The sequence below is a fragment of the Canis aureus genome, chromosome 37 (assembly GCF_053574225.1).
Source record: "Canis aureus isolate CA01 chromosome 37, VMU_Caureus_v.1.0, whole genome shotgun sequence".
NCBI classification, from domain to species: domain Eukaryota; kingdom Metazoa; phylum Chordata; class Mammalia; order Carnivora; family Canidae; genus Canis; species Canis aureus.
In genome coordinates, this window is record NC_135647.1 from 2,939,604 (window position 1) to 2,964,150 (window position 24,547).

General features: G+C 38.3%; 1 protein-coding gene across 1 annotated transcript in view; it reads left to right on the forward strand.

Moving 5' to 3' along the window:
• Positions 1-10,090, forward strand: part of SLC17A1 (solute carrier family 17 member 1) — a 77,503-nt gene extending 67,413 nt beyond the window's left edge. The window contains exons 13-14 of the transcript XR_013373923.1: positions 9,525-9,619; positions 9,802-10,090. The gene's annotated coding sequence lies outside the window, so the exon portion shown is untranslated. The remainder of the gene's footprint in view (positions 1-9,524; positions 9,620-9,801) is intronic.
• Positions 10,091-24,547: the final 14,457 nt, after the last annotated feature.

Here is a 24,547-nt window from a genome sequence, read left to right on the forward strand (position 1 = left end):
GGCCAACTGAGGTCACTTTTCATCTTGCCTAATCTCCCCACTAGAATCAGTGTTCCTGCTTGTAGGATCCGGATACCCCATATCCCCTGTTTGCAATGCTGTTCACTATGTTCCTCATTAGGGTAGGGTATGTCATGTCCCCTTTGAGTCCTGTCTCCACCAGGACCATTTAGTAGAAGTAGGTTCTTCACAGGGCAAAGACTTAATATCCATTTTGGTTGACTCAAATGACTTTTGTGGTTTTCTGATGATAGCTATTGGACAAAGACCATTGAGCTTTCTGGGAAAATTCACAACCTGTGATTCTGCTCCCTTCCGTAACAGAACATTTCAGAAGACTCACATATACTTGTGTTCCATCCCCTTGGCTCCAGTTCTTTCTTGAGCCTACTTGAGACAAGAAGGCCCTTGGCAAAGCCATCAATGACTCCCATTCTGGTAAATCCGGTGGCCAGTTCCAAGGCTTTATCTGGTAAGGCTGACAGCTTTCTGTCACTCATTCCTTCCCTGGATTGTTTCACTTGATAGTCACCCATGATTCAGGCCTGATTTTCCTCATGCCTTATTGGGTCCTCCTTCTGAATCCCTTTAGCAGGTCCTCATGTTTTCTGTAACTTCTCATGTTGGTATGCCCAGGACTGTGGCCTTGAATTTCTTCCTTATTCAGACTCACTCCCAAGGTGAGCCTACAGTCTCTTTTCTTTACCTGCTCTTCCTCTGACTTCTTCCTGAGCCAGAACTTCAGCTCTTCAGCCTTTCAGCCACCCTCATCTTTCCTTGAGTATCCAGGGGGCATCTCAGTCTTCACATGAAGGACTCCTAAACCCCCTCCATTACTACCCTTGTCCCAGGCTCCCCATCTTGGCTGATGGCATCACCATTTCACCAGTTAATATTGCCCCAAACCTTGGAGTCTTCATTAATTAGTCTGCTAATTAGTCTTTCCCTCAGTGAGTGTTGAATCCACCAGCATGTTCTATCAGCTCTGCCTTCAGACCTTTTCCCAAGTCCCATTGCTTTTCATTTCCTCCATTCCTAATGCAATCACCTGCCCCTGGGGTAAATAAAGTAGACTCTTACCGGCTCCACTGTTTGTCCTCTCTCTTTCAGCTCATCTCCCCACAGTAGAATGTTGAAAATGTAAATACATATATTATAATTTACATAAATATGTAAATCCACTACTTACTGGTTTAAAGTCTTCCAAAGCCTTCTCAGTGAAATTAGGACAAAATGGACAAAATGGACCAAATTTCATCTCTTTAAGGTGCTTCCAGACTTCACAACTTGGCCCTGCTCCCTGCTGACTCTACTCCATCCACTCTCCCTTTGCCTCCCCCTGAAAGTCGTTCCTGCCTTGGGGCCTTTACACTTACAGTTCTACCAAAATGCCCAAATCCCCAAGTTGATTTCAAATGTCTCATGATGTTATTTAAAAAGTAAAACATGGGGCAGCCCAGGTGGCTCAGCGGTTTAGCTCCTGCCTTTGGCCCTGGAGTCCCAGGATCAAGTTGAGTTCCCTGCATGGGGCCTGCTTCTCCTCCTTCTGTCTGTGTCTCTGCCTCTCTCTTTCTGTGTCTCTCATGAATAAATAAATAAAAATCTTAAAAATAAATAAATAAAAATAAAAAGTAAAACACTTGAAAATATTTTTTCCAAGAAACCTCTAATATGATGTTTGGATAGTAATCCCAGAAGATTATTAAGAGGGGAAAAAAGGTTGAAGAATGCAACTCCAAACAAAAATCTAAAGAAATAGGTTCAAAAAACATGAATGCAAATTTGTAACCTGGGTAGGATGGATGCATGGAACAGTTAGTTGAGAACACTGAAAAGTGAATAGTAGCAGACAGGTTAGAGAAGAAGACCAGATTTGAGCAAAGAATTTTACTTACGCTATTTTACTTGTAATAAACTATAAAAATTACAAACCATAGGTAAAGTTTCTAAATTTCTATGTCCTAGATTTCTCTACCATTAATGGCTATAAAAACAAAAACCTCATTTTTGTGCTTTCCTTGGAATTACACATTTCTGGCTGTTGACCAATTAAAAAAAGTAGGCCTATGCCTTGTCTTTTTTTCCTTTTTCTCTGTCTTGACTGTAGGTGTAAGGTCTGAAAGTGTAGCACTGTGGGAAGACCATAAGATAGCAAGAATATGGATAAAGCCAACAAACTGATAGATTTTATCAGTCAGGATTGGGATGAGGTAAGAAATGGCCCCAAAATCTCAGTTACTTATAACAACAAAAGTTTATGTGATGTTGGTGATTCATGTCCATTGTATGCTGGCTGTAGCTGTGCATCATGTTTTCCTGACTCTAGGACTCAGTTTTATGAACGAGGTTTTATCTGGAACATGGCTGGTCTCTGGCAGAACTAAAAATAAATCATGGTGAACTGGGTGCTGGCTTAAAAAAAGTTTTACAGGTTTTGCCTGGATGTCAGTTCGACTCACATTTCATGGGACAAAGCAAGTCATGTGGCCAAGCCCAGGAGAACCAAGGTAGAGAAATATAATCCTTTCCAAAGGAAGGCCAGGGAATATTTTTGAAAACTAATACAGCCTATCACAGTCCAGGCTTCTGTTAAACTGTGTTCAGTGAACTCTCCTTTCTGCACACAAAATATACTTTCTTCCTTCCTAAGACAGCCTACTCAAAAGTCTCATTTAACCAGACAGCCAGGCCTGATGCTCAAGATTCTTTTTTTTTTTTTAAATTTCATTTATTTATTCATGAGAGACACACAGAGAGAGAGGCAGAGACACAGGCAGAGGGAGAAGCAGGCTCTATGCAGGGTGCCCGACGTGAGACTTGATTCCAGGTCCCCAGGATCACAACCTGGGCCGAAGGCGGTGCTAAACCACTGAGCCACCCGGGCTGCCCCGATGTTCAAGATTCTTCTGATATTATCTCATCCATCAGAATGTGGCTTCTTGTTCCAGAAACCCATAGATTAACGAGATGTCTTCTGCTCTACACCTACCCACTGTCTAAGCTAGAACATGGGTAAGGCAACTGCAAACAGAGTGAACACACAGTAGTAGCTAGTTCAAAGAAATCTGAAATCACGTAGGTAGCTATTTCAAGAGATGGCACATAGTCCCTAATGATCCTTCTGTACCTGGGAGGTACAGCAGTACCCCCAAAACATCTTTCTTCATGGCTCTTGGCTTTACCCTCTGGTTGGTTCATCCTTTTCTGTCATCCTCTTTGGCCATATTTGAAGAGTCCTTATAGACTGAGCAGATTTCTTGGCCCACCTCTGACAATAAAAAAATGAGTGATCCTCAAGTGACACTTTAACCTATGATCACTCACAGCCCCTTTAAAGCCTTTTTTATCCAGATTGGTAGCTCTTTGATATTCTATCACTCAGAATGTTAATCAGTTTTCTTGTATATTTGGTTCTGATGAGGGAACAGAAGGCTAGATGAGGACAAAGCAGAAGCTTACACCCCATAAACGACCCACCCCACCTAGGTGGGATGTGTGTGAAATTCCTCAGGCACTCCTGGCTGCCCTAAAGCTAAGGGAAAGGAAGAACAAATTGGTAATTTATAGAGTTTATAGTCCTATAGACATGAGTCTCCCTCAGTTTACAAAATGTTTTAGTGATTTACAAGAAAAAAAGCATTCTTATCAATAACCTAACTTCCAAAAGGAAACTCCCAACTATCTTAATGTTAATGCTTTACTAGAGGGAAAAACAACCTTAATTTGACAATGACAAGGACCCCAGTATCTTGTAGGTCCTCTTAAGCATACAAAAGAGCCTCTTGAAAACCTCTCTTTTCGGAGGGGAACTGAGTGGGAAAAATTAGAGAGGGAGACAAACCATGAGAGACTCCTAACTCTGGGAAACAAACAAAGGGCTGTGGAAGGGGAGGTGGGGGTGAGGGTGGGGGGTGTTGGGGTAACTGAGTGACAGGCACTGAGGAGGGCACTTGATGGGATGAGCACTGGGTGTTATACTATATGTTGACAAATCGAATTTAAATAAAAATAAAATAAAATAAAGAAAACCTCTCTTCCTCCCCCAACTCCAAGGTATATAATCAGCCACCCCTCACAAACTTGGGGCAGCAGCTCTTCCTGCCTGCAGGTCCTGTCCCTGTGCTTTCATAAAACCACCATTGGTTTTATGATGTCTCAAGAATTCTTCCTTGCTTGTTGGCCCCAGACTTCATCCCCCCAAACCTCACCTGTATTCCAAAACTTATCAGTTACACATGCCAACAGCCATACCCATAACTCCTCTTGACATGTGATTCTCAATGTAATCTCTCCTTCCCTCCCCCCTTCTTTTAACCCTCTCTTCTCCTCCTACCTCCCGATTTTGGATATTACACTATTACACTTCAATAGGAAAGCCATCACCTTAGTTTCGTTTTCTTGGGCCATTTTGCCAACTAAAGTTATTTACAGGACATTATCTTGGTCCACTGAGGGATTTTTTTGAAATGGTCACACCTTGATTTGGTAGTTGCAGAAGGCCAAGCTTAAAAAGGACTTTCTTACCTAAATAATTTCTCTATTTTACCTTTTCAGTGTTGCAGTTGAGAATTTTTAGTTTCTCCCTCAGTTTCTTTCATTCCCATTTGCAAACTGGCTGATGGCTTTTCAGATTGTCCTCTTTGTAATTCTGTCAAACGTAGTCAGGAGCAAATCACATAGTTTGCATTTGTTTTGCCAAAAACTTCACCAGAAATAATAGGCTTGATAGGGAAATTGCCTGTAAATTATCATAAGAGAAAATTTCTAAATGTTTCACGAGTGCAAATTAGGGACAACTGTCCTATTAAACCTTAATAACAGTTTCTTTTTCCCCATCCCATCCCTGAAGCCAATGCCAAAAACTGGTTATGCGTGTTTTTGTTTTCAATCATCCTAGGCTACGCTCTGCACTAAATTCCGTGTTGGTTAGGAGAGGTGCAGTTATGCTGTGCTAACAAGTGGAACCTTCGTCCATGATGTCTTATTTCATTCTCCATGTTACATGTGTAGCACAGACTGGCAGCATCTCTGTTCCACATTATCTTCATGCTGAGGCCAGGCTGATGGGCAGCCTCCATCTGAAATATTGCCAGTCTGGTGGCAGAAGAAAGAGAGTACGTGGAAAAATGTACAGCTGGAAATTAAACCTGTTATTTCTGCTCAAATTACATTGATCAAGGCAAGTCACATGATCCAGGTGGACAGCATATGGCAGAGAAGTACAATCCTTCCTCCAAGGAAGGCCGCTAAGTATCTGTGAACCATCATGTATTCTACACAGGAGTAGAATAGAAAAATAGAAAAAGCCTATTTCCCTCTGGCTTCGTTGAGCTACTGAATTAATATTCAGCTCTGTGCAACCTCAGGAAGATGACAGGACAATAACAACAAAGAAGCCTTGGGGTAGAACTGCCTGTCTCACCTCCTCAGGTCCTTCTGAGCCACAGTGGCAAGAATTGGAGATAGGGACCCCTGGGGATGCTGTCAGGAACTCTCTGAAGCTTCACATTTTTCCTCAGAGAGGCCAGCCAGCCCTACCAGTCATTGATTCTATTGCTTTCAGCTGCAGTTACCATTGGCCTGCTCTGGGGAATGGACTTGGCCCTTCTTAAATGTTAGACCTTTGTCAGCTGGCACAGAAGCCGCATCAGACAAGGACACTGGAGAGACATTATGGAGGAGAAGCATTTGCTTAGTGGGTGTGGCTGCCCACGCCCGCTCCCCAAGCTCCAGGACCACCTTGGGCTTCTGCAGAGAGGTGTGGAACCTCTGTAGCTGCCTGTCTTCTGAACTGGCTCCCTCAGGGCACAGCTGCCTGCAGGCCACGAGCAGACCCTTCCCAGTGAGGAGCATTCCCTCACACCCCAGAGCCTGGATTTCCAGCCAGTCCTGCAGGTACAACGCTCCAGAAGCTTCTTTGCAGTCCACTGAGCTCCACATGCCCCATCACTGGTGAGGTCTGGATCTCCATCCCTAGTACTTCCTTTCAGCCTGAAGGGTGGCAGTGGGCCTTTTCCTCTGCTCCTCGAAGCTCTGTGACTTAGAGTTCTCTTCTTTCTCACTAGCCATCTTCTCCTTTCTCCAGGCTGTTGAGTTAATAATTCTTCATATTAAACTTTGCTCATTCAGTTCACTTTGTGGTTTCTCTCTCCTGACTGGATGGACTGATATAGCTGTAGACTTGTCTTTTTTTGTATTATTGAATATTGAACCATTTGGATCATAGTTTGCTCATTATTTCCTGTTATCCCAGAGTCCCAGAGTGGATATCTAATCTTTAAGGCAGGAAATACATTGATCAGCATTGACCAATTTTGAGCATGTTCCTCATTAAGTTGACTATACTATTATGTTTCTACATAAATAAAAATGAAATATGTTTTTGTGTAATTCATCTGTGATTCCATTTTCTTTTCATATTTTCCATAATTTTTCTACCTTTTTTGTGAAGGGAAAACCCCCCACAGCTAACACACACACACACACACACACACACACACAGATACATACACACAGAAATACATACACATACACACAGAAAGGGAGAGAGAACACCTACTTCAAAGAACAAGTGACTTTCATAAGTGATCATTCTTAGCTATCAAATGATGTCATTTCTTCTAATCTTAGGTTAATCTTCTTAAGAAGCTGTAGACTTTTCCCATTACTACACATTTTTGTTATACGTGCCCCAAATCTCCATAACTTTTGGGTAAATGTGATAATTTGTTGGGTATGTGGATTCCATTGTTTTATCTCATAGCCTCATAGTTAAAAAAGAGTATTTTGTGTTTGTTTTCTCATAGAAATGTCTTTGACTGCTTTGCTAAAATGGTCATTTTTGTTTTGTTTTGTTTTTAGATGTTTATATACTGTGCAATAAGTAAACTACCTAGAGAATTCCTTGATTAATATTTCTAAATAAATCACAAAATGTCATCAAATAGTGATGGTGATATAAAGATTTAGTGTTGCAGCCCATCTCTCCTGGAAACAGTATGATATTTTGTCATCAAACATCATATTGGACTTCAGGTTGAGAATATATTTGGCCCATATGTTATGAATACTACTAGTCTTGTTTTACTAAGTGCTTTTTTCAGTGAAATAAGTAATAACTAGGCACAGATGCCCTTTGAGCAAATTTTGGGTCTTGGTTTTTTGGTTGTTTTTTTTTTTTTTTACAAATGTTACATTTGATTTGAAAGCAAAAGCCCTGTTAAAATCTATGGTTTTTTAATTTATGTTTTTAAAATTTAACAATAAATAGTTAATAAAATAACATATAAAAAGTGAATAAGAGGACTGGGAAGGAGATATTTGATCATGAATTTTTAGGTTAAATATAATTTTTTGGTTTACTACTTGAAATCTCCATGTAAATTTCATACATTATACATATATATACAATTTGTTTTCTGGAAAAAAATAGACTAATTTATCAAGTCAATATTAAAGTCATATCCAAAAATATAGCCCCCCTTCATTGAACAGCAGACTTCATGACATTGTTTTGGAAGGCAATGAAATAAGTGATTTATTTGTGTGCAACTCAAGATATAAAATGACTTGTGAAGATAAGTAGGGTATTCTGAGGGACTGTAGCATTCATGTGAAAAACAATGAGCAAACACTTTCAGAAACAATGTTAAAGTAAAACAACTCCAAAATTTATGAATATTCTTCTACCAAATATAGAAACTTTTTTCAAGTTTTTATTGAAATTCCAGTTAGTTAACCTACATGCAATATAGTGATTAAACACTTCCATATAACAGCTGGTGCACTTACTCCTTTATCCCCATCACCTATCTCACCCATCCCCTTCCCACTTCCCCTCTGGTAACCATTAGTTTGTTCTCTAGAGTTAAGAGTCTGTTTCTTCATTTGCCCCCTCTTTTTTTTCTCTATGCTCATTTGTTTTGTTTCTAAAATTCCACATGTGAGTGAAATCACACGGTATTTGTCTTTCTCTAACTTATTTTGCTTAGCATTATACTCTCTAGCTTCCATACATGTTGTTGCAAACGGAAAGATTTCATTCTTTTTGATGGCTGAGTAATATTCCATTATCTATATCTATCACATCTTCTTTATCCATTCATCAGTCAATGGACATTTGGGCTCTTTACATAATTTGGCTATTGTCAATAATGTTGCTATAGGCCTCAGGGGGCATGTATCTCTTCAAATTAGTATTTTACTTTCTTTGGGTAAATACCTAGTAGTGCAATTTCTGGATGGTGGGGTAGTTCTGTTTTTAACTCTAACACTGTTGGTGGAAATGCGACTGGTGCAGCCACTCTGGAAAACAGTATGGAGGTTTCCCAAATGTTAGTTCTGAAAGAATTGAGAAGTTTTGTACCTGCTGGTCTTAGATATCACTCTTGCCCCGACCATTCTGCTCCCTAGTCACTGCCCTCTCAAATGAGATTATGTCAGAGAAACTATTGTCATGTAACTGTATTTTAAGTAAAAATTTTAAATTTTTAATGAAATTGATTCTTTTTGAAAGAGCAAAAAATAAAATCTCATTAAGGAAAAATATCAGAAATTTGGCATATATTATGTGATTTTATATTCACTGTAGCTGTAGGACCAAGTGTAGTAAACTGTAATCACACTAGTCACCTGTGATTTCATTATACCTCTTAACCACTTGTAGGGTTTTGCTTTTTCTCTGCTTTGGCTTCTCTTCAAATCACTTATCTTTTACTTTTTTTTCCAATAGGAAGAAAGTACATTTTATTTACGTAAATCTGAGACCATTTAAATATAAGATTCTCTCTCAGACTTGATGACCAATATATCAAAATTACAAGATAACGTTACGTTCTAATATTTACCCAGAACAAAACAGTCCTATAATTCTCTTGACTGCTGTCTCAAGAGCCATAGGCCAGAGCAAAATTAATTTTTATGGTGAAGAATAATGAATAAAATGGGAATAAGGACCAGCTCTAGGTTCTCAATACTATTGGTGATGAATTGAAAGGAAGTATTATGGTTAGGCATTATAAGTCCCCTATTATATATTTCCCCATGTTAATATATACTAAATTCCTTGAAAGGTTACTCCTGACTAGAATATACTTGGAGAAATGATACAGCCTTGGAGGTAAGGCAGTACTGGTCATGTACTACCTCACCTAGTGTGGTAATCAGCTTCTAAGACAGTGATGCTCCTTTGGTGATCAGGATGTAATAGATAATACAGTTTCTTTTAGTCAGAAAGCATCAGAACATAGCAACTGTCTAATTCCCAGCAACAGGCTTCCCTGTACCACCTTGTGGGGTACTCTGCCATGAGGCAATTGAGCTAAGACTAAAAGTTTACATGCTTCCTTCCATTGCTTGCTAATCCCATCACCATGTAAGCCCAGGTCCTTACATCATTGAAAGAAAAGCCCTAAAATAAGGTTTCCCCACCCAGCCACTATGGGCTACATATTTATTTTTCTTTCTCAAACACTGTGTTGTTATCATGATGCCAAAAACAACTGTATTTTGCTCTCTTACCCTAGGATAGCTCCACAAATGCCCTAACCAAAAAACATGGCCAGTGCTGTTCAAGACCCCATTGGGTGGGCTGTTCTCCCTACCTGCCGGAGGTGCCAAGGTAGGTCACTTCCTACTCTCATCCTCTGCAGCCATGGGCATCAGGAGTTCCTCTGTTGGTGATAATTCTCAGTGGACTACTTTGGGATGCCTTTGTCATTCAAATCAAGGATTGTTTTTAGAGTACTGTGAGTATATAAAATAAAAGTTGTGATAAATGAAAGTATCTCTTTATATTGGCAGTGCTGCTGAGAATCAGACATTTGCTATGTTCTGATGCTTTCTGACTAAAAGAAGCTGCATTATCTATTATAACCTGATTGCCAAAGGAGCGTTGCCATCTCAGAAGCTGACTACCACACTAGGTATACAGTTAAATCATGGGAGAGTATGATTGTCTTAGCGTTGGCCATGGTTAAATGCCATACTTAATCATTTTGTCTAATATTCCACAACAAAGACATAAGGTGGTGACAAGAACTGTTTTTCACAGGTTCTTGACATTAATGACAATAAAACTATTATTTCACTATTGAACATATGACTTTTTTAATCCATTCAGTAATAATTGTTAATATTTATCCCATTATCCTCAGTTTATTAAGAGTGTTTAAAGTACCTATAGTGAGCATTTTCAGATGTATTTTTAGTAACCATTGTTATGAATATAGTGCTGTAGCAATATTGACTTACTAATTTGGTCAATCACTTTTATGGATGTACCAGTATTGAATCATCTTTGTGTTCTGGGGCAGAACCGGAATCATGTGAGGCAGTCCTCAAGGCCTCCAGCTGCAGATAAACTACTTAAACATCATCAGAAACTAAAGTGTTGTCAAAAGATCTAAGTTTGCAAAATACAAGCTGTGATTAACTATGTCTTCTTTGTTTATAATGCCTCTGAATCACACAGTTCCTTTGATAAGATCTGATGCATCTTCTTGTTGAATTTATTATTTACAGATGTGATAAACACTCGAATTCACCAGGTTGATTACAATTAATTCTACTTATTTTTAGGATTGCAAAATATGCTCATGAGTACTCCCCTCTGTCTTTTAGTCAAACATGTGAATTTATTTCCAGGCATGTCTTTCAGCTCTTCTGAAGCAATCTTGTGCAATGGCACTGTTTCTAGAAAGACTCTAAGGATTTGTTAACTGGAATGGATATGGGAGAGACAGTTTCTCAAACAAAGGAGGAGCTCTAAGGAGAAAAACCTATAAATGCTCCCATGGTGACGCAGGAGAGCTTGGTCCTTGTCTCACAGAGTCAAAGAATGAATCTCGTGGACAACCGAGAGTGAGCAAAATGCTAGAAGCTTATTAAGCAGAAATATAGAGAAAGCTCTCAGAAGTGAGAGGGATCCCCAGCAGGGTTGCCACTGAGGGCTTTTATGGTCTGTCTTTTATTGGAAACTGACCAGGGAACTTGGCAAATTTCTTATCAATATCAGGGTGGATATTTAGAACAAACATGGTGGACTTTTAACTATCATAATAAACAAGATGTTTCTGCAAATATCATGAGCATAAACAAGGTTTTCCATTCTCTCAGGTTAATATCTCCTCTATAACATTTCTCTACTTCTGGGATTTTTGTGATGACTTAGTAGCCATTAAAAGGGGATACTCCCTAACATTTTGGAGCTAGGGAGCTAGGTTTATTTTTTTCTGTTTTTAAGGTCTTAATCTCTGTTTTCTTGGGATGGGTAGGAGCCTGACTCTGGGCCTTTCCCTTATCTTTCCCTGCCTAGCCCCATCTGCCCCAAAATCATTCCTACATCAATGGTGCCCATGCATTTCGGTCTTTAAGATTTTTCTACTGTAAGACCAGAGTATTGTGAGCACTGAGTCAGTCCTTTTTGGAAAGGGGCCATATCATCTGTTTTCACTACTTAAATTATTGTTATTCCATAGGTCTGAGATAAAAGGATTTGGAGCCTAGGAAAAGCCTTCAATTTAGAAAAGTCTATAATGGGAATAATGAGCAGACTTTATTTCCAATCTATTTTCTTTAGTGCAGGGAGAAGGAGTTCTTCCCTCCTCTCAGGAAACAAATTACGATTTGAAGCCAAAGAACAAGTGAGTGTTAAAAGTATTCTTTTGCCTCTCCTTGTTCTGTCACTGTGCATTTCATTTAGGGGCCACTCTCAAATGTATGGTTTTGTCAATTTTAATAGTAAAACAGCCACCTGTTTTACCAGAAAAATGGGTTAATTTGGGAATAGAGAGGAATTGTAGTTTGGGACACACAAACTGTGGCAAACCATAGGCAAGTCCAGAGATCAAAGGAGAGGAACATTACTGGGTAGAGAAAAGGAGGAGGCTGAAAGGGGCTGCTTTAAAGGAAAGCCCATTGGAGGAAAGTGAGAGTTCAGGGTGGTGATAGTTTTTCATTCGCTGAGTTGTGGTCTTTTCTTATTGGCTGAGCTTGTTGCTGGGCGAAGAGAAAGTCTTCCTTTCTCCTGCTGGTGTAGTAAAATATGCTTCTTCGTTTTGGGAATGCAACAGAGCAGAAAAGCTAGACATGAGAGTTCCTCCTTCTGGCTTCCAGACTCCATTTTTAAATGAGGTTTCCTTTCATATTTTAGACAGGGATGTGCTGGTAAATATTTAATGACTGGCTTTACGAGAAAAATAAGTGCCCCACACATATATATATATGTGTTAATAAAAGTCATGATACTGCTTGAAGGTTGATGAAAAAATGTCTATTAAATACTACTTTATATAGTTTTAAAAATAAATTTTAAGCTAAAATGCTTCCTTGATTTTCAGGTTAGATATATAACTTCAAATGAGTTGCTATTTCTTGCAAAGTCTACTATCCATTTTTATAATTTTATTGCTAACAAGAGTGTCACAAAATCAAAATACAAATAATTGCTTGACTACTATCCACTTCATCACAGAAGTCACTCACACCACTGATCAATGAGTTTAGTGCTGACATAAATGTTGGATGTTTTCTTTTATTTCTTTTTTAAAAATTTCACCAAATCAGAAAAATGTATGTCAGAATATTACTCAGATGTCAATGACATGAGCTTCCTGAGTCAGATAGTTTTTGAATACTGGAAGAATTTTTTTTCTTAATATTTAATTTATTTGTTCATGAGAGACACACAGAGAGAGGCAGAGACATAGGCAGAGGGAGAAGCAGGCGCCTCGAGGGGAGCCCAATGTGGGACTTGATCCCAGTACTCCAGGCCCTCGCCCTAAGCCAAAGGCAGATGCCAAACACTGAGCCACCCAGGCCCCCCCGGAAGAATATTTTTAAAATATTTTGAGCTATATATAGTATAATAGCTATGATACATCCCACTCTTAGGTTTAATCCATGCTGTCTCCAAGATGTTCTAGATAATCAACAAAATCTTGTAGTTGGATAGTCAACAAAACAGTAAGTAAAGTCCTGATTTATAGCATTCATTGATTCCCATGGTGTAAAAAATGCTACAAGGCTGATTTCTAGCTACTAGCTACTGGAATCAGAGTTGGAAAGAGATATGCAACAGCATGCCATTAAATGGCACTCTATCATTCAGATAGAATTGGTGAAAATAGCTTTAGAAGCAGAGATAATAGTAAATGTTGGCAAATAACTGGGAAGTGGTGAGTATTTTCACCCATTATAAATTTCTTTAATTGCAATTTTATGTAATTTAACTTTTTAATAATGGTGTCATTGGATAAACCAACCTGCAAATTTCCTGAAATGTAATGATTGGGCCTTATAAGCAGGTTTGCACTCACTGGAGCCAGCTCTGGCACAACCAGTGTTGTGGTGACAACTTATAGGGATTAGGACACCTCAATGCCTTTGATGATGCTCTTCTGTCTCCCTCACTGGATCTCACCCTTTTCTTTACAGGGCATTTAGTGGCTCCCTCATCCAGGCCTGGCTCAAATAGTCTTGTCCTTGGAGAACTTTTCTCACCCTCCCTGCCTCTAGTCGGAACAGGCTCTCAACTCAACTTGGTAGTTCTCAAACATTTATATATATATAATCTGCTATAGCAACAGCTTTCTTTAAGCTCTTATGATTTCCTGAAATTATCAGGTTCATTTATTCACTTTCCTATCCATAAAGCTCCCTAAAAGATTGTCTAGTCTGCCACAAATTTCTCAGGGCCAGGAGCAGTATCTAGCACATGGGCATGCTCAGTAAGCCTCAATTAATGAATGGATGGATGGCATTTTAAGTCCTTAAGTATATTGGCACTCCAAGGCTAACTCGTATACTTCCACAGTTTATTTTTCCTTAAAAGTAGCACTTGGTTCATTTTTATATTATTCTGTTCAGGACTTCTGCGTGAACTCTAGTAATTGCGATTGATTTCAAGTTTTCCTGTGCTACTTTTGTCAAATTTTAATTAGAGTAATACTAGCTCACAGAACTCCACAGAGGTTACTATATTTTTCAATCGGTATCCAAAACCTGGGATTTAAAAAAAAGTTTCCAACAGAAATAGAAGGCATCTGATCAAAAATGTATCATCAGAGAACTGTATTCAAAAGTCATTAGAAATAATCTACTCTGTTGACTGTGTTACACAATTGACAATTAGTCTTACTCATTTCATTTTGTTTTCCATTTCAGAATTTGCTTATTTTCCTTTAGATTTTATTTTACCCTGTGAAACATTAACATGGTTCACATTTCCCTCTTTTTTAAACAAAAGTAGCACTCGATACACAATTTTTCTTTCTTTCTCTCTTCACTTCACAATATATCATGGAGCTCTTTCTCTACCAGCACAAGAAGACTGTATTCCAACCAGATGAGAATTCATCCACCTGGTACGCAGCAGGCCAATAAAAACTGACATGAAGCTTTTGCAGTGAAGGAAGACAAGCTATTTATTGATTGGTGTAGTGCCACCCAGGAGAGCAGGGAGTTCACACTCAAAAGCTGTGAACTGCCTGATGGCTTACAAGCTGAGAGGTGTAAAGGGTGAAAATTCAGGGTAAGGGTGTCAGAGTCTTGGACCAATGTCTTGATTCATTAGGGATTAAGCCAGGTGAAATATTTCCTTTCTTGATCATCTTGTCCCTTATGGTGTCTTCCATTCTGGTTTTGGTGTGATCGTATTGAGGTGGTCATTCTGCTTCAGAATAAGAACAGAGGGGCCTGATCCTTGTGCTTTGGGGACCCGGAAGTGGGAAACATTCTCGGCAGATTGTGGTGGTGATGTCATATCTAGAATACAGGGACAGAGTTCTATATCCTGTGACTTTTATTTTTTTTAAGATTTTATTTATTGGGCAGCCCCGGTGGCGCAGCGGTTTAGCGCCACCTGCAGTCCGGGATGTGATCCTGGAGACCCAGGATCGAGTCCCACGTCGGGCTCCCTGCATGGAGCCTGCTTCTCTCTCTGCCTGTGTCTCTGGCTCTCTTTCGCTCTCTCTGAATAAATAAATAAATCTTAAAAAAAAAAGATTTTATTTATTTATTCATGAGAGACAGAGAGAGAGATACCACAATATATTACCACATATATTAAATTGTTTTACACTCATCAGCAATGTGTTAGTGTGCCCATTTCTCCTCAGCATTGTCAACTGGGTGAGTCGTAGGATTTTTCACCTAATAGACAAAAATGGATATTCCTGTATAGTTTTAATTTGCCCTTTATTTTGATTATAAATGAACTTTTTTTCCCATTTAAGGGCCATCTGCCTTGTGTTTCCTCTGTAAACTTTCTTTTCATCTAGTTAAATAAGAATAAACTGAATTTGGCTTCTTTCGGATGTTATGTCATTCTCTCCATCTTACTTATTCAAGTCTACTTTTGAGTCTTTTAGGAGTGTTTAAAGGTTTTTTTTTTTTCAGTTAGGTTTCACATGCACATACACATTATTTTAATGTGCTTCACTTTGTTGCACTTCACAAATACTATGTCTTTTATAAATTGAAGAATTGTGGCAACCGGTTCTTTGTGGAGCAAGCCTATTGCACCATTTTTGTCTTTTTGTGTCTCTGTGTCACATTTTGGTAATTTTTGCAATATTTCAAACATTTTCTTTATCATTACTTTCATTTTGGTGATCTGTGACCAGGGATTACAATTCACTGGAAGCTCAGGTGATGCTTAGATTTTTTTTTTTTTAGAAATAAGGTATTTTTTAATTAAGGTACATTCATGGGGTTTTTTAGACATAACGCCACGTACTAAAAAATAAGTGTTTCTCTTAAATTTTCTGTATTTTCCTTCCTCTTCGTTCAACCACCTCAGCATTCTAATTTGGAGACAAAAGCAAGAGTACTTTCTTTTTTCCTTCATACTCAATACTCTTTTTAGGAATATCGAGCATAGCTTCAGAATCTGCATGAGTACTTCTGTTTCACCCATTTACTTAATGCTTTTGAATGGATTCAATGCCTCGGATTCCTGTGTCTTCAACTGTGATTTTCATCTCTCTTTGAATGAAACACAAGGATTAAGAGCAAAGACATCAGTATTGTTGCTACAAAAAAGGAGGGGCAAAAATTAAGGGCAGAATGCATTAATTTTCTGTTATGCTAGCACATGGTAGGTGGAACTTTCCGTGGGCAGAGTTAGTTGTGGCTTTGATTTGTCAGACAGTCTCTTGCAAGTGACAGAAGTTAAACCGAAATAGTATTTTTTAAAGATGGGCCAAAAGTGGGGGCGAAATTTAGTGCTCCGTAGACTGGGCACTTAAGCTCAAAAGTTAAGGGCCTTTGGAACAAGTACAGTGGCTGAGATTGGGTTTAAATGCTGCTCCCTCTCTTCCCCACCCCGAACGTCCAAAAATCATTTTTCTTGTTCCCTTTCATTTCACTTTTCAATATTTTTAAAGGGTCAGGAGACCCTTCTTCAGCAGCTCCAAAGTCTTATTCACACCCTCATAAAAGAAAGAAAACGTGTACTCAAGGGGCAGAGCTAAAAATCTCTGAAACTTCTTTCATTGGCTCAGCTCAGGCTCTTTTCCCACCTTTTGGGGGGCGGGGGGCGGGGAGGCGGATAATGTGTCCCAGGAGAGCAATTCTACTGACTGCAAGGCTGAGGCACTAGAGGAATGGGCACTTCTGTTTTGGCACCCATTGTCCCAACATTTTTCAAGTCACAGTGTTCTGCTCCACCCGAAATCCATTTAGTGGGCACCTAGAGCTTTTTTAAAAATTATTTTTATTTTTATTATTATTATTTTTTAATGAGAAAGGTTAGAACAATTAAAATCTAATGACAAAGTTTCAGGTAAAACCCCTTCTCACAGAGTAATTTATGGGAAGGTTATCAAGAAAACGTTTTATTAGGGGCACCTGGGTGACTAAGTCGGTTAAGCGTTTGCCTTTAGCTCAGGTTATGATCTCAGGGTCCTGGGATGGAGCTCAGGGGGGAGTTTGCTTCTCCCTCTGCCTGCTGCTTCCCCTACTTGTGTGCTCTCTCTCTCTCTCTCTGTCAAATAAGTAAAATCAAAAAAAGAGAGAGAGAAGAAAGAAAGAAAGAAAGAAAGAAAGAAAGAAAGAAAGAAAGAAAGAAAGAAAGAAAGAAAGAAAGAAAGAAGAAAGGAAAGAAAGAAAGAGAAAGAAAGAAAGAAAGAAAGAAAGAAAGAAAGAAAGAAAGAAAAGAAAGAAAAGAAAAGAAAATTATTTGAATACCCCAGGCTATTAATGAGAACCTCTTCCATAAATCCTTGAAAGTCATCAGTCTTGGAAGGCATCCTGTGTTCCCGTCTTTGATTCTCCAAGAGGTTTTCGTGAGTCTCCAGCGAAGGCAATTAGAAAGAAATACGAAGACCACAAATAGTGACGTTACAAGAGGAGTTTTATTTGTTGGGTGAGATCCTAGAGCAACTTTGCCCTAAAGTTCAGCCGTGGCCGTGGGTCCCTCTGGGGACACGGGCAGTTGCCAGAGGCAGTGCTGCTTCTGCTGTCCTGGGGTCATTATTGGGCAATCTCACTGGAAGCGAAGGCTTTCTTCAGACCTCGAAATTCTTTCAAGTGGGTGGTTTCCTCCTGTGTGCTGACCACCAAGGACACCAGCTGGAAATGAACACTAATATACACTCTATAATTTTATTTTGAAATGTCATATAAATGAATCATGCCATATGTAAACTTTTAAGATTGGTTTTATTTTCATTCTGCATAATTCTGCAGAGGTGAATCCAGGTGGTTGCATGTATCCATAGCTTTTCCTTTTTATTACTCAGTAGTATTCCATGGTAGGGATAATTAACAGCTAGTTTAACATTCATCTTCTGAAGGGCATTTTAGTTTTTTCCAAGTTTGACTCTTATAGAATAAACAAAACAAAAATAAACAAACCAAACCCTGCTGCGAACATAGAGGTCTTGGTAGTGTAAACCTTAGATGTCATTTCACTGGGATGATTGCTCAGTAGAAGGAGTATGGGATTATATGGTAAACTTATTTTTTTGCTTTTTAAGAAACTGCCAACAAATACTCTAAAGTGACTATACCATTTTACTTCCTCATCAGCAATGTATGAGACACGGAATTTCCCCACATTTATGCCTGCTTTCAATGTTGTCACTATTTTTTATTTTAGTGGCCTAATAGGTATATATTGATATCTCATCATAGTCTTAATTTGCATTTCCCTAATGGTTATTAATGTTAATGTTTATTACTTTCCATGAATGTCTCTTTGTGACTTTTGCCCCTTTTTTAATGGGATAGTTTGGTGTGTTTGTTTACTATTGAGCTTTGAAAAGTATATTTTCTAAATACAATTTTTTGTTATATTTATAGTTTGCAAATATTTTCTGTATGTCTATAGCTTGTCTTTTTAATTTTTTTATGAGACTTTTGCAAAACAGGTGGTTTTTACTTTTGGTTAGATTTACCAATTTTTTTCTCTCGTGGATAGTTTTGTTTAGTGTGTAAGAACTTTTTTTTTTTTTGTAAGAACTTTTTGCATAGCTCTGGATCCCAAAGATTTTTCTCTTTCTTTCTAAAATGTTTGTGGTTTTACATTTTACATTTTCCATCAGGACAGCCCGGGTGGCTCAGTGGATTAGTGCCTGCCTTCAGCCCAGGGTGTGATCCTGGAGACCTGGGATCGAGTCCCACATCGGGCTCCCTAGATGGAGCCTGCTTCTCCCTCTGCCTCTCTCTCTCTCTCTCTCTCTCTGTGTCTCTCATGAATAAATAAATAAAATCCTTAATAAATAAATGAAGCTACCATCAGTTTTGAGAACATTTTTGTAAAAGGTGTGAGGCTTAGGTTGAGTTTCCTATTTTTGCCTATTGGTCTAGCATCATTTGTTGAAAAGATTATTCTTCCTCCCTCAAATTTCTTTTTCACCAGTGTCAAAAATTAGTTGGTCCTACCTGTGTAGGTCTATTTGTGAGTTCTCCGTTTTGGTCCATTGATCTATTTATCTATCCCTTTCCTATTACTACACAGTCTTGAACACCGTGTTATAGAGTAAGTCTTGAAACTGGGGAGAGTGGTTTCTCCCACCTTATTCTTTCTTTTTAAAATTGTTTGATATTCTAGTTCCTTTACATTTCATTTCTTAGTTTTAGGAGTTTTGTTTTGTTTTTTTGTAGAGTCCCTGTGATTTTTCTCATGGATAATCCCATCATCTTCAAATAGAAGGAGTTCAAATCCATATGTCTTTCATTTCTTTTTGTTTTATTGTAATATGAAAGACTTCAGAAGTTGAGTGTAATGGGGATAATGAATATCTTGGCCTTGTTCCTGATCTTATGGGGAAGCATTGACTCTTTTCATTAGTATGATGTTATCTGTAGGATATTTATAGATGTCCTTTATCAGATGCAAGAAGTTCTCTTCTATTCCTACTGTTAATAGTTTTTAATTAGGAAAGGATAGTTAATTTTGTCATTTTCTCAGCATTCATTACTATGATCATAGTTTTCTTCTTTATACTGTTAATATGGTAGACCACATTGATGGATTTTGAATATAGAACCTGTCTTGCATTCCTTGATCTTTATACATTGTTGGACTTGATTTGCTATTGTTTCTTTTCTATGTTCATAAGGGTTATTGGTCTGGAGTTTTATTTTGTACTGTTTTTATCTGAATTTAGTATTGGGCTAATTTTGGAATCATAAATTGAGTTGGTAAGTATTTTTTCTTTCACTTTCTGGAAGAGATTGTGTAAAATCAGTACTATTTCTTCTTTAAACATTTGATAGAATTCTTTAGTGAAACCATCTGGGTCTACAGCTTTTATTTGGTGAATGTTTTTAGTTACTATTTTCATTTCTTTAAAAGTTATAAGAATATTGCATTTTTCTAATTTATCTCAAATGAATTCTTTTAGTTGGTTGCTTGCAGTATTTCCTTATTATCATTTTAATGGTCTGTTATATCCCATTTTATTTCTGAGATTGGTAGTTTTTCTCTTTTATTATTAGTCTTCATAGAGATTCTCAATTGTATTGATTTTTTAAAAATAAGAAATATCTTATTTCCATGGTTTTTCTATTGTTTTTCTGTTTTTAATCTCATTGAGTTCTCATATCTTTTTACTGATTTGAGAGAGAGAGAGAGAGAGAGAGAGAGTGCACAAGCAGGAGGGGCAGAGGGAGAGGGAGAGACAAACTCAAGCAGACTCTGTGCCGACTGTGGAGGCTGACACAGGGCTGAATCTCATGACTCTGAGATCACAACCTGACTCAAAACCAGGGGTTAGATACTTAACTGATTGTGCCACCCAGTTGCCTCAATTTCTTTTCTTATCTTTCTTTCTTCTTGCATTGAACTTATTTTGTTCTTCTATATCTTAATGTGGAAGTTTATAGTAATGATTTGATAACTTTCTCCTTTTTTGAGATGAGTATTTACTGCTGCATTCCACTCTCAGCATGACTTTAACTGCATCCTACAATGCTTTTTAACTCAATTTTTTTAGATAACTGTAGATTCACGTACAGTTGTAAGAAAATATCATACAAGAATCTTTTTTTTTTTAATTTTTTTTAAATTTTTATTTATTTATGATAGTCACAGAGAGAGAGAGAGAGAGAGAGGCAGAGACACAGGCAGAGGGAGAAGCAGGCTCCATGCACCGGGAGCCCGACGTGGGATTCGATCCCGGGTCTCCAGGATTGCGCCCTGGGCCAAAGGCAGGCGCCAAACCACTGCGCCACCCAGGGATCCCGTAAGAAAATATTATAGATACCATGTAGTGTTTAACTTTGTTTCCCCAAAAGGTACATCTTGCAAAACTAAGTACAATATCACTACCAGGATGTTGACATTGTTCTAATCAGTATAGAATAGTTCCATCACTGCAAGGATCCCTCTTATTTCCTTTTTTATAGCACAGACACTTCTCTGCCACCCACACTCCCTTTTGACTCTAGGGCCACTAATATAGTTTCTGTTTCTTTATGTCATCTCAAGAATGTTATGTAAGTTGAATTATGTAATAGGTAATCTTTTGGGGATTGTTTCTTAAAAAATAGACTTTATTTTTATTTTTTAAAATATTTTGGGGATCCCTGGGTGGTGCAGCGGTTTGGCGCCTGCCTTTGGCCCAGGGCGCGATCCTGGAGACCCGGAATCGAATCCCATATCAGGCTCCCGGTGCATGGAGCCTGCTTCTCCCTCTGCCTGTGTCTCTGCCTCTCTCTCTCTCTCTGTGACTATCATAAGTAAATAAATAAAAAAAAAAATTAAAATATTTTATTTATTCATAAGAGACACAGAGAGAGAGAGAGAGAGGCAGAGACACAGGCAGAGGGAGAAGCAGGCTCCATGCAAGGAGCCCAACATGGGACTCAATCCCGGATCCCGGGACCACACTCTGAGCCAAAGGCAGATGCTCAATCACTGAGCCACCCAGGTGTCCCAACTTTTATTTATTTATTTATTTTTTAAGATTTTATTTATTTATCCCCGAGAGACAGAGAGAGAGGCAGAGACATAGACATAGGTAGAAGGAGAAGCAGGTTCCTCACAGAGAGCCTGATATGGGACTCGATCCTGGAACCCCGGGATTGCGCCCTGAGCCAAAGACAGACGCTCAACCGCTGAGCCACCCAGGCACCCCTGGAGTTTATTTTTAAAAGTAGTTTCAGGTTGACAGAAAAATTGAGCAGAAAGTGCATATACTTCATATGCCTCCTCTGTCTCTACATTAGTATGGTACATTTGTTACAATTAATGAACCACTATTGGTATATTGTTATTAACTAAAGTCCATAATTTACATTAGGGTTCACTCTGTGTTGTGCAGTTAGTTCTATGGGTTTTGGCAAATATATAATGTCAGATACTCACCGTATAGTATTATAGAGAATGGTTTCCTAAAAATTTGCTTTGTCCTAAAAATCATCTGTGCTCCATCTCCTCATCTCTCTTCCTCCTACCACCAAAGTCTGACAACCACTGATTTTTTTAACTGTTTTTATAGTTTTGTCTTTTTCAGGATGCTATTTGACTCATGCAGTATGTTGTCTTTTCAGACTTGATTCTTTCATTTAGCAGTATGTTTTTAAGATTCCTACTGCCTTTTCATGGCTTGATATCTCATTTCTTTTTATCACTGAATAATACTTCCTTATATGGATGTACCATAGTTTACTCATCCAGTCATCTACTGAACTGAAATGTGAATAAAACTACTATAAATATTTCAGAGGTTTATATATATGTATCTCACAATTGCTGGATCAAATAGTAGGCTAATGTTTACTTTTGTAAGCAACTGTGTCTTTCAAAGTGTGTCATTTTTCACTACAACCAGCAATGAACAATAGTTTCTGTTACTGTAGCTCCTAGCCAGCATTTGGTGGTGTCAGTGTTTTGGATTTTGGTCATTCCAGTAGGTGTGTAGTGATACCTCATTGTCAAGGTTTTAATTCGAAATTACTTAATGACATATGATATTGAACTCCTTTTCATGTGTTTATTTACCATCTGTATATCCTTTTCAGTGAAATACCATTTATGCTTTTCATCCACTTTCTAAATGGATTATTGAGCAGTGTTTTACTGCTGAGTTTTGGGAGTTCTTTATATATCATAGATATTAGTCCTTTGTAAGATATGTGCTTTGTAGCTATTTTCTTTGAGTCTATAGCTTGTCTTTTCATCCTCTTAAAAGAGATTGTATTAGTTTGTTATGGCTGTCATAACAAATTATCACAAACTTGGTGGTTTAAAACCACAGAAATTCCTTCTTATATAGTTCAGATGGGAAGAAGTCAAAATCAAGTGTTAGTGCAACTGGTTCTTTCTGGATGCTCTGAGAGAGAATTTGTCCCATGCTTCCCTCCTGGTTTCTGGTAGCTTCCAAGAATCTTCAGTGTTTTTTGGTTTGTAGTCATATCATTTCCACCTCTGCTTTCATCTTTCACATGATCTTCCCTCCTCTGTGTCTTCTCTTTGGTCTCTTATAAGGACACTTGTTATTGGATTTAGGCCCTACCCAGGCCGCTTAAGATGATACAAGATCCTAAATTGCCCAGAAAGAACACAGATAGCAACCTAGAATCTAAACAGAATCTGAATGGCTAGGATTAAGGAGAATCAAAATAAAAGTATTAGAAATGAAATTATTTATATCACATAGAATTTAATTTCTCCATGATAACAAAGGGAGAGAAGATTCATTGGGGGAATTCCAAATGTTGCTGCCAGAATTTAAAGAGGAAACTGTCCGTGATCTAATAATATTATATTCCAGTGAGTGCAAGAGGTTTAGGTCTTACTTCCAGCATTGTGTTATTTGGGTGCCATTCTTATGTGATGGTCACTTATTATTGATAAGATACTGGTGAGTTTAGTTGGGCTGTGCAAGAAATATTGTTTAAGACGGGAAGATACTCAGATGTCAGTTTTATTTCTACTAGGTAGAAAGTTAAATGTGGTCTAGTTTTGATAAATTTCAGGATTTCAGAGGACTCATGGGGCAAGAGAAGAAACCTTAAGTGACAGATCAGCCTATCTCACTGCTCCGTTATGGATTCTAGCAGCAGAGCATGGGATTGGATTGACCTCATGGAATAGAGTCACAGTTGTTCCAGGGTCTCAAAGGGCCAGCCATACTCCTTGTTTGGTGCTAAGTTTGTCTTTTAGTTGCCTTATAAGAAGAAGAAAAATTCCATTCTTTAGCTAAATTTCATGGTGCTTCTCTGCATCTCTCTCCCTTATTCTCCAGTGATCTCTCAGTGATATGCCATGACTAAAAACAAGGCTATTTCATTTCACTGTAAAGAGTACTGTGATGGGGGAGCCAGGATTAAAGACCAAATGCATTTAATTGACCATGGTGCTGGAGGTAGGATTTTTGTTGGACCACTTGAATTAGGCAGACAAAAATGTGCTTGCAAGTAAAAGAAAAACATGGCTGAAATGGATTAAGTACAAAGGGAGGAAGCCATTAAAAATCTTCTGCTGTAGTAACCCTTAAAAGAGAAATAAGGGTCTGAGTTCTCAGAGAATGGAATCTCAGAAACACAGGCATTCCCTCTCTCTTTCAACAGCAGAAATTTCTGTTTTCTGATGTCACCTTCATTTTCTTAATTTTCTCTAAGAGCTAAAGACTCAGTCGTTGGCACTTCTGGATTAATTTTCTAAAGTCTTCAAATGGCCCTGGATCCCTACAAATGTGTCCCTTCAATCTCCAAGTCTGGGCTTCATCATCAAGTTTTGTTTGACCTAGTTCTTTGCAAGTATTATTTGTCTTTAGTCCCCCATGGTCCCCATTTTCCATGGTCCAATTCCAGTGGAATATTACGTTTGACTGTTTGCTCTAGTTTTCTGACTTTGTAAATGAAAAACAGCAAATATTAACCAAAAAAGTCCTATTTATTTTACTTTTACAGTTTCTCATATAACACAGTTTGTGTAAACTGGAGTTAAGGACATCAACACCAAGGCTTTGAGTAGCTATAATTGAATATTACTGAAATACTGTTTTTTGAAACTTGGCCACGCTCCTTCTCTGAAAGTGTCAGTGGCTGTGAAGAGAATTGTTGGTTTCCAGTATCATTATTTACCACTTTAATT